Genomic DNA, 8,648 nt, shown 5'->3' on the forward strand with positions numbered 1-8,648 from the left:
GGGCTCCCAGGCCCAGAGGCAAAGGGGAAGCCTCCCCAGGCCCGCGGGACCTCGTTTGGGCCCCCTGCCATGCAGTAGGACGGAGGACAGAGCCTGAGGTGGGGAGGCCGACCTCCCCGTGGCTCTAGGACCGAGCCCAGCCGGAAGAGGCTCCCCGGGCCCTCCAGACCACATCCAGGGCAGCCTGCCACGCGGCAGATCCAGGGATAGACCCAGGGCTGGGGCGGCATCCTGGCCTGTCCAGCTGCCAGCTGAGGACCTCTGTGTTGACAGGGGCCCCAGAGTACCTTGTCCCTAGTAATCCGGAGGAAGGCTACCCTTCCCTATCTGGGAACCCGTGCGCACAGAGATACTCAGGAGACTTTAGGCCCAGACGCGCATGACGTCCTGGAGCCCTGGCTGGGATCCGGGATGCTAATGAGCCCTCATCGGGACTTCCAGGGCAGCCCGACCATCTGGTCGCTCCATTGGAAAGCAATGTGTGCGACCAGATGGCCGAAGGGAAAGGTGCGACCAGATGACCGGGACCGAAAGGACTCCCATCTGCCTGCCCCAAGTAGAGCCAAGCCTTCCCGGTAGGGCTCCCGCCTGCCCTAGCAGGGCTCGGCTTCCCAGGGGCACGGAGACCCCGGCTGGGTCTCAGGCAGAGGGAGGCCAGCAGGGGCTCTCGGGGCCCGCACGCCCTGGGGAGCACTGCCAGGGACCCATGGAGCCCGTCCCGGGCACTTTGCCATGCCGTGGGCTGGATGAGGGAGCCCCGGACCCCTGGGAGGTGTTTGCCAGGCAAAGGCCATCTGGTCCCCGGCAGAGAACCGTCAGCCCGGGAGTGGTGTTCCGGCATACCCTGCCCATAGTAATCTGGAGGAAAGCTACCCCTCTTTCTGGGAACCTGTGTGCACTGAGTGACGGAGGGGACCCTAGGCCCGGACATGTCCGACCTCGTTGAGCCCTGGCTTGGATCGGGGAGGCAAATGAGCTCCCATTGAGACTGCCAGGGCAGCCCGGCCATCTGGTCGCCCCATTGGAAAGCATTACATGCGACCAGATGGCTGAGGTGCGACCAGATGTCCGGGACCGAAAGCACTCCCATCTGCCTGCCCAGAGCCGAGCCTTCGCAGTAGGGGTCCTGCCTGCCCACTTAGGGCACAGGGGCTCTGCTTCCTGGGGGCTCGGAGACCCCAGGCTGGGCCCCGGCACGAGACAGCCCACAGCAGCTCTCGAGGCCCGCACCCCCAGGGGAGGACTGCCCAGGACCCATGGAGCCCGTCCCGGGCACTTTGCCACACTGCGGGCCAGAGGAGGGAGCCCTGGATGCCTAGGAGGGTGTGCCCCGGGCATAGCCCATCTGGTCCCCGGCAAATAACTGCCAGCCCGGTAGTGGTATTCCGGCATAACCTGCCCCTACTAATCCGGAGGAAGGCTACCCCTCTTTCTGAGAACACGTGCATACCACAAGGCTCAGGAGACCCTTGGCGCGAACGTGTCCGACCTCCTGAAGTCCTGGCTGAGATCCGGGAGGCAAATGAGCCCTCATTTGGGACTTCTAGGGCAGCCCGACCTTCTGGAAATGCGGAGGAAAGCCACCCCTCTTTCTGGGAACCCGTGTGCACCGAGTGATGGAGGGGACCCAGGGCGCAGAGGCGCCCAATCTTCTGGAACCCTGGCTGGGCTTGAGGAGGCAAATGAGCCCACATCGGGTAGCCCGGCCATCTGGTCACCCCATTGGAAAGCATTGCGTGCGAACAGATGGCAGAGGGGAGAGCTGCGACCAGATGGCCAGGACCAAAATAATGCCAATCTGCCTGCCCCGAGCCTTCGTGGGAGGCTCCAGCCTGCCTTTGCAGGGCTCGGGGCTGCAGGGCTCGGGGACTGCAGGACTCGGGGACTGCAGGCCTCGGGGGCTACAGGGCTCCAGGTCTTCAGGGCTCGGGGGTGGGCTGGGAGACTGCACGCTGGGCCACAGGCATGGAGAGGCCCGCAGGCACTCCTGGGGCCCAGACGCCCTGGGGAGGATTGCCTTGGACCCATGGAGCCTTGCAGGTCTCCAAGGGCTCTGCAGCAGGGACCCTTGTCCAAGGCAGATGGACACTTGGCAGGCTGCAGGACGGGGGCTCCCAAACCTCAGGCCCTGACTGAAACCCAGGCCCGGGGGTTGGTCCCTGCTTCTCAACCCAGCCAGGCCGGGGAGATCGGGGAGCCTGCCCAGGCACGAGGGACCCCTGTCCCAGGAACATGGACCCTCAGGACGTGCGCTCGTTTTCCACACATTTTTTACAAAATTCTGTGTAGTGCTGCTACGCCAACTCCGCCCAGCCCTAAACAAACTCTTACTATGCAGTGGGAAGGACTTAGCCAGCCACCCCTCCCAGGCCTGGTCCCTGCTTCTGATCCCAGCCAGTTTGGGGAAGCCTCCCTTGGCCCGATGGACAGCCGCGGCCCGTGGAGGGAGTTTGGTGGGGCAGGGAGGTGGTGCGGGGGAGGGGCAAGGTGGACAGTGGTAAACACCGGAATATGGACAATTGCAGGTAAGTAAACAATTTAAAAAACAAAACGAATTTCGTAGTGCGCAGTGCATCGTATTTTGCGATGCATGGTGCACTACGAAATTCATTTTATTTATTAAATTGTTTACTTACCTGCAATCATCCATATTCCGTTGTTTACCACTGTCCACCCTGCCCCTCCCCTGCACCGCCTCCCTGCCCCACCAAACTCCCTCCACGCTGCCGATGGACACTGTCATGGGTACCGGTACCTTCGCCAGACCGCAGGAGGAGGCTTCCACACCACAGGGTTGTATAGGGGTCGGCAGAAAACTCCGCTCCGCCAGCATAGCGGATAAAGTCAGCCACCCCTGCTCCCTGTCCCAGTCCCTGCTTCTGAAAGCAGCCAGGATGGGGAGAGCCTCCCGGGGCCCCGGTGGACCCAGTCCCCAGCGCCCGGACCCTCGGCTGGTTTGCTGGACAGGGGGCTCCCGCACCCTGGGGCCCGCTGGACAGAGCACGAGCCCCGGGCTCGGTCCCAGCTTTCGAACCCTAGCCAGGCCGGGGAGAGCCTCCCTGGGCCCCGGTGGACACCCTTCCCCAGCGCCTGGACCCTCGCCTGGCTTGCATGACGAGGGGCTCCTGCACACCGGGGCGGAACAGATCGGCAACTGATGGGAGAATTTCACCTGCCCTTTGGTGTTTTTGCCCACGTCTGGTTACCCACGTGTATTTAGTCATGCATAATGGAGCACTTGAGTTTTCCACCTCTTAGAAACTAATATTTGGTTATGTCATCGATATTTTGTGAGTTGAGTCTTATTTCTTACTTCCCTGACCCCTAGATACTTTTTGTTTATTGATGTTATTAGTAGGGGAGTGTATCTAGTTTTGGGTCATAAAACTTGCCCATGGACCCTTGTTCTAAATATTGTGTTTTGTATATATAAAAATAGCCTTTGTATTATACCAAACACATTAGATAAGAAACACACACTTTACAATGTGCCAGAGGCATGGGCAGAATTTACAGGGGATTATATACATGGGACAGGGCCACATGGACCACTGTCAGGAATATGCACTTTTAGAATTAGCACTTGGTAGAATTAGCACTTTGTAGGAATAATACTTAGAACATAGAACATATAATAACTGTAGCACCAAATAGCAAATGTAGCACACAACCAGTAACCACTGGAAAAAGGTAAGTACCACCTACGCAACCCTAACCACCTTAGGAAAATATCACGCAGGGAACCATGAACTCACTAGTATAACCTATACTAGGTAAAACAATCTCCCAAGCATGAAAACATTTTCAGAGGTATAGGCACAAAGACATTACACATGATGCAGAAATCACATTAGGCAGGTATCACATTGAGCAGGTAACCACATCCCCCGCAAGGGCACAACACCAGAACTGTCCCCAGGCCAACTGGCTTCTCTGGGGCTGAAACGCCCTGTGTCCAGCAAAGTCAGGGCAGGCTGCGCAGGCAGCCAAAGGAGATTCACAAGGGGCCTAAACGAAGCAGCTGCCCACTAAGTGCTGGGCAGCTGTAGCAGGGAGCCTGGCACCAGCATGCCTCCTGGTTCTCTTCTGGGCTCCGATGTGAACAGTCAGGCCCCCTAATCAGGTGGGGCCTCGACACAGGGATGCTGCTAACACTGGGGGAGGGGCCCGCTGCCAGCCGGGGCCGCTCTACCTCCAGAAATGCCCCAATCACGTTGGAGTCTTGCTCGGGGGACTCAGATCAACAAATGCCCCTGAGCCTCTCGTGGGCTCTGATTACAATGTCCCCGTCGTTGGAGTCCCCCCCTCTGGGGACTCGGAAAATAAATGCCCTTGGAGCCTTGTGGGCTCGAGAACTCAACTGCCCCCTTCGTTGGAGCCTCTCGTGGGCTCTGGAGAACTGTGCTCCTCGTTGGAGTCCCGCTCGGGGGACTCGGATTCACAATTTGCCCGGGAGCCCTTATGGGCTTTGAATACAACTAGTGCTCCCCACGTGGGAGCGGGCAACGACAATATGCCCGATGTGCCCCCTCTCCCCCTCGTAACTAGAGAGCTTCGGGGGAGCGGCCCACTGCCAGCCGGGGCCGCTCGGTGGCTCACTGATGCGAGGAGCCCCGCACCTCCCAAGACTCAACCACCCGGGACCACACTCACCGGGACTCTGCTGGCGCAGCGGCTATCCTCACGGCGGGGCTCTCTCCTTTTGGCACTGGAGCCCCGCCTGCTCCTCCAGGCGGCGGCTCCTCTCCTGGGTTGTGGGGCTCACCTGTGATTCTTCGCCTGGGCGCAGGACCGCAGGGTAGGCTCCCGCTGCTTCCTGCTTGGCTGCCTGTACTTCCGGGTCCTGGGCGAAAGCGCTTCTGGGTCGCGGCGGGCAGCGCGGCGGCCCCTTCAGGTCACTACAGGCGGCGAGATAACCCAACCAAGGGGTAGGCTCCCTCGAGAACCAATAATAAAATGGGGTGGCTTCCGTGCCCAAATCAGCACGCTGTAGGGGGGGGAATCTCCACGCTGGGGGCTTCCTCCCTCACAAGGATCGCAGCCTCAGCTGCTGAGGAGATTAGCAGCGCTATAAAGCAAAGGAAAGCAAAGCGCTCCCAAGCGCTAGGGTCCCCCAAAGCCCAGGGGAAGTATAGCACAATAAAAGTCCTCAGGAGGTGGGGGTCAAAGGCTGGGCCCAGGGGCCAGCTCACAGGGCCCTCTAGGCAGGGAGGCAGTCCCAGTGGTGGTCCTCCTGGCGCCCAGCAGCAGCAGCCCCCCTCCAAGATAGGATCAAGCAAGAGAACCATTCATGGGGACACAGCCCCTTTTTATACACTAAATCCCTTTGTCTGTGTCTGTAGGGTGGGGGAAAACCAGTCGCAGCTGGTTTTGGAGCACTTTGATGTGCTCAGCCCCTCTTCTCATTCACTGGCCAGGCTAGGGACATTAGACGCACCACAGGGGGCGGAGCCAGCATTGTGTGGGGAAAGCCCAGCCCTATTCAGGTACCAGGTGCACTCCTCCCCGGCCATCAACATGCAGATCTCCCATTCACCACCGGGGCAGACCTATCCTGACTCAGAGAGCCAGGCACACCAGCCAGCCACAGCCAATCACAAGCCAGTCAGCCAATTTACCTTTTATACACAGACAGGCCAACTTCTAGAAGTGGCACTTCCACACTAGGTACATTAACGCCGCACACATCATCGCGCAGCATTTAATCATACGAGTCCGCGCATACCAAACTCGCATCTGCACACCCCACGCATCAGGAACTACCAGGGACACAAACATTCCCCATGCATTCCTATGGGAGGGCAGGCCAACCTCACTACACGCACGCACTTTACCCTGGGACACAGTGGCAAAGTGAGCAGATGCCAAAAATCACTAGCACTAAGTCACATATCAAAAGCAAAAAGTTTAGGGGTGAACCTGCCAGAAGGGCCAAGTCCAACTCCGGCCATCTGGTCACCCAGTCCGCAGGGCCATCGGGTCACTCGGCCCACAGGGCCATCTGGTCACCCGGCTCGCAGGGCCATCTGGTCACCCGGCCTGCCGGGCCATCCGGTCGCTCAGCCAGGCAACCAGATGGCCTAGGACAACCCAGAGTCCAGATGGCCTGGGAGGGTGTCGTACCTAGTCGCCCTTGCAGTCCTGCTGGGGGGGTTGTGCCGAGTGAGCTTGGGTTCCGTCTCGGAGAGGGACAGGGAATGGTGGCCGCCCCCTTCCACGGTCCCTCACGTGTCGGTCGGGCCTTCCCACTGTGCCCAGGGTGTGTGCTTGCAGGAGGCGGCCGAAGGCTTTGGGCCGCTCCACCATTAAGGATCCTTCCGCAGGTTCACCTACGGAAACCTTGTTACGACTTTTACTTCCTGAAGAGATATTCAAGTTTGATTGTCTTCTCGACGCTCCGCCAGGGCTGTTGCCTACCCCGGCGGGACCGATCCGAACACCTCACTAAACCACCCAATCGGTAGTAGCGACGGGCGGTGTGCACAAAGGGCAGGGACTTAATCAGCGTGAGCTTCTGACCCGCACTTACTGGGAAGTCCTCGTTCATGGGAAATAATTCCAGTCCGCAATCCCTATGACGAACTGGGTTCAGCGGCTTACCCGCACGTGTCGGCGAAGGGTAGACACACGCTGAACCATTCATTGTAGCGCGCTTGTAGTCCCGGACATCTAAGGGCTTCACAGACCTGTTATTGCTCAATCTTGTGTGGCTAAATGCCACTTGTCTCTCTAAGAAGTTGGACGCCGACCGCCGGAGGCTCGTAACTAGTTAGCATGGAGGAGTCTCGTTCGTTATCAGAATTAACCAGACAAATTCGAGAAAGAGCTATCAATCTTTCAATCCTTTCCGTGTCCGTGTCCGTGTCCGGGCTGGGTGAGTTTTCCCGTGTTGAGTCAAATTAAGCCACAGGCTCCACTCCTGGTGGTGCTTTTCCGTCAATTCCTTTAAGTTTCAGCTTTGCAACCATACTCCCCCTTGATCCCGAAGACGTTGGTTTCCCAGAAGCTGCTCAGCGTGTCATGGGAATAACGCCGCCGGATTGCTATTAGGCATCATTTATGGTCGGAACTACGACGGTATCTGATCGTCTTCGAACCTCCGACTTTCATTCTTGATTAATTAAAACATTCTTGGCAAATGCTTTTCCTTTGGTTCGTCTTGCGCCAGTCCAAGAATTTCACCTCTCGTGGCACAATACGAATGCCCCCGGCCGTCCATCTTAATCATGGCCCCACTTCTGAAAACCAACAAAATAGAACCGGAGTCCTATTCCTTTATTTCTAGCTGCAATATTCAGGTGACCGGCCTGCTTTGAACACTCAAATTTTTTCAAAGTAAATGCTTCGGACCCCCAGGACACTCAGTCAAGAGCATCAAGGGGGCGCCGAGAGGCAGGATCTGGGACAGGTGGTAGCTAGCCTTGCGGCGGACCGCCAGCTCGATCCCAAGATCCAACTACAAGCTTTTTAACTGCAGTAACTTTCATATACACTATTGGAGCTGGAATTACCACCGCTGCTGGCACCAGACTTACCCTCCAATGGATCCTCAATAAAGGATTTAAAGTGTACTCATTCCAATTACAGGGCCTCGAAAGAGTCCTGTATTGTTATTTTTCATCACTACCTCCCCGAATCGGGAATGAGTAATTTGCGTGCCTGCTGCCTTCCTTGGATATGGTAGCCATTTCTCAGGCTCCCTCTCCGGAATGGAACCCTGATTCCACGTTACCCGCGGTCACCTTGGGAGGCACATAAAGTACAATCGAAAGTTGATAGGGCAGACATCCGAAAGTATTGTCACCGTCACAGGGATGTGCAATTGGCCTGAGGTTATCTAGAGTCACCAAAGCGGTAGGGCGAGCCCAGATTGACCTTGGTCTGATAAGTGCACGCATCCTAGGAGGTCAGCGCTCGTCTGCATGTATTAGCTCTAGAATTACCACAGTTATCCATGTAACAGATGGTGCGATCAAAGGAACCATAACTGATTTAATAAGACCAGTCGCAGTTTCACTGTACTGGCCGTATGCACTTACACATGCATGGCTTAATCTTTGAGACAAGCATATGCTACTGGCAGGATCCACCAGGGAGCCGTACCTGCTGAAGGGGTGGGGCCGCGTGTCCATCTCCCTGACTGGCAACCTTCATGCAGCCTCAGGAGCCTGCCAGGGGAAGGAGCCTACCCGCCTGGGCGGGAGGGCTCACTGGAAGGGTGTGGAGAGGTGCGGTCGCATGGGCACGGGCAGGCCCGGCCGTCCCCCCGGGAGGGTGAGGCAGGCCGAAGCACAGCCTGAGCGAGATGCAGGGGTGCAGGAGCCTGGCAGCAGCGGCACCCCACGGAGCGGTGGTTTCGAGCTGCTGTAGAAATGTGCTGGGCAGAGAGGGTTGACGGCGTGGCGCGTGGGGCCTTCGGACCTGCCAGGCAGCAGCATCCGATGGCCTGGTGCCACATGACCCCTTCCGCTCGGGTCAGACCACTGGGGGGCACGAGCTCCCGGGGTCCCTCTGCCTTTGCTCTGCTGGGTAGGGTCTCCTGCCAGGTGGCAGGCCCTCGTGTCAGACAGTCCATGCGGGGTGGAAGCTCTTTGCTCGAAACAACAGCTAAGGCTGGCCAAGCAGTCCATCCCTAAACAGACCGAGAG

At 58.1% G+C, this 8,648-nt stretch overlaps 1 pseudogene; it reads right to left on the reverse strand.

Annotated features, from left to right (window-relative positions):
- Positions 1-6,306: 6,306 nt before the first annotated feature.
- On the reverse strand, positions 6,307-8,096 carry LOC144781559 (18S ribosomal RNA; annotated as a pseudogene).
- Between the last annotated feature and the right edge of the window lie 552 nt (positions 8,097-8,648).

This window comes from Lissotriton helveticus, chromosome 1_1, assembly GCF_964261635.1.
Source record: "Lissotriton helveticus chromosome 1_1, aLisHel1.1, whole genome shotgun sequence".
NCBI lineage: Eukaryota > Metazoa > Chordata > Amphibia > Caudata > Salamandridae > Lissotriton > Lissotriton helveticus.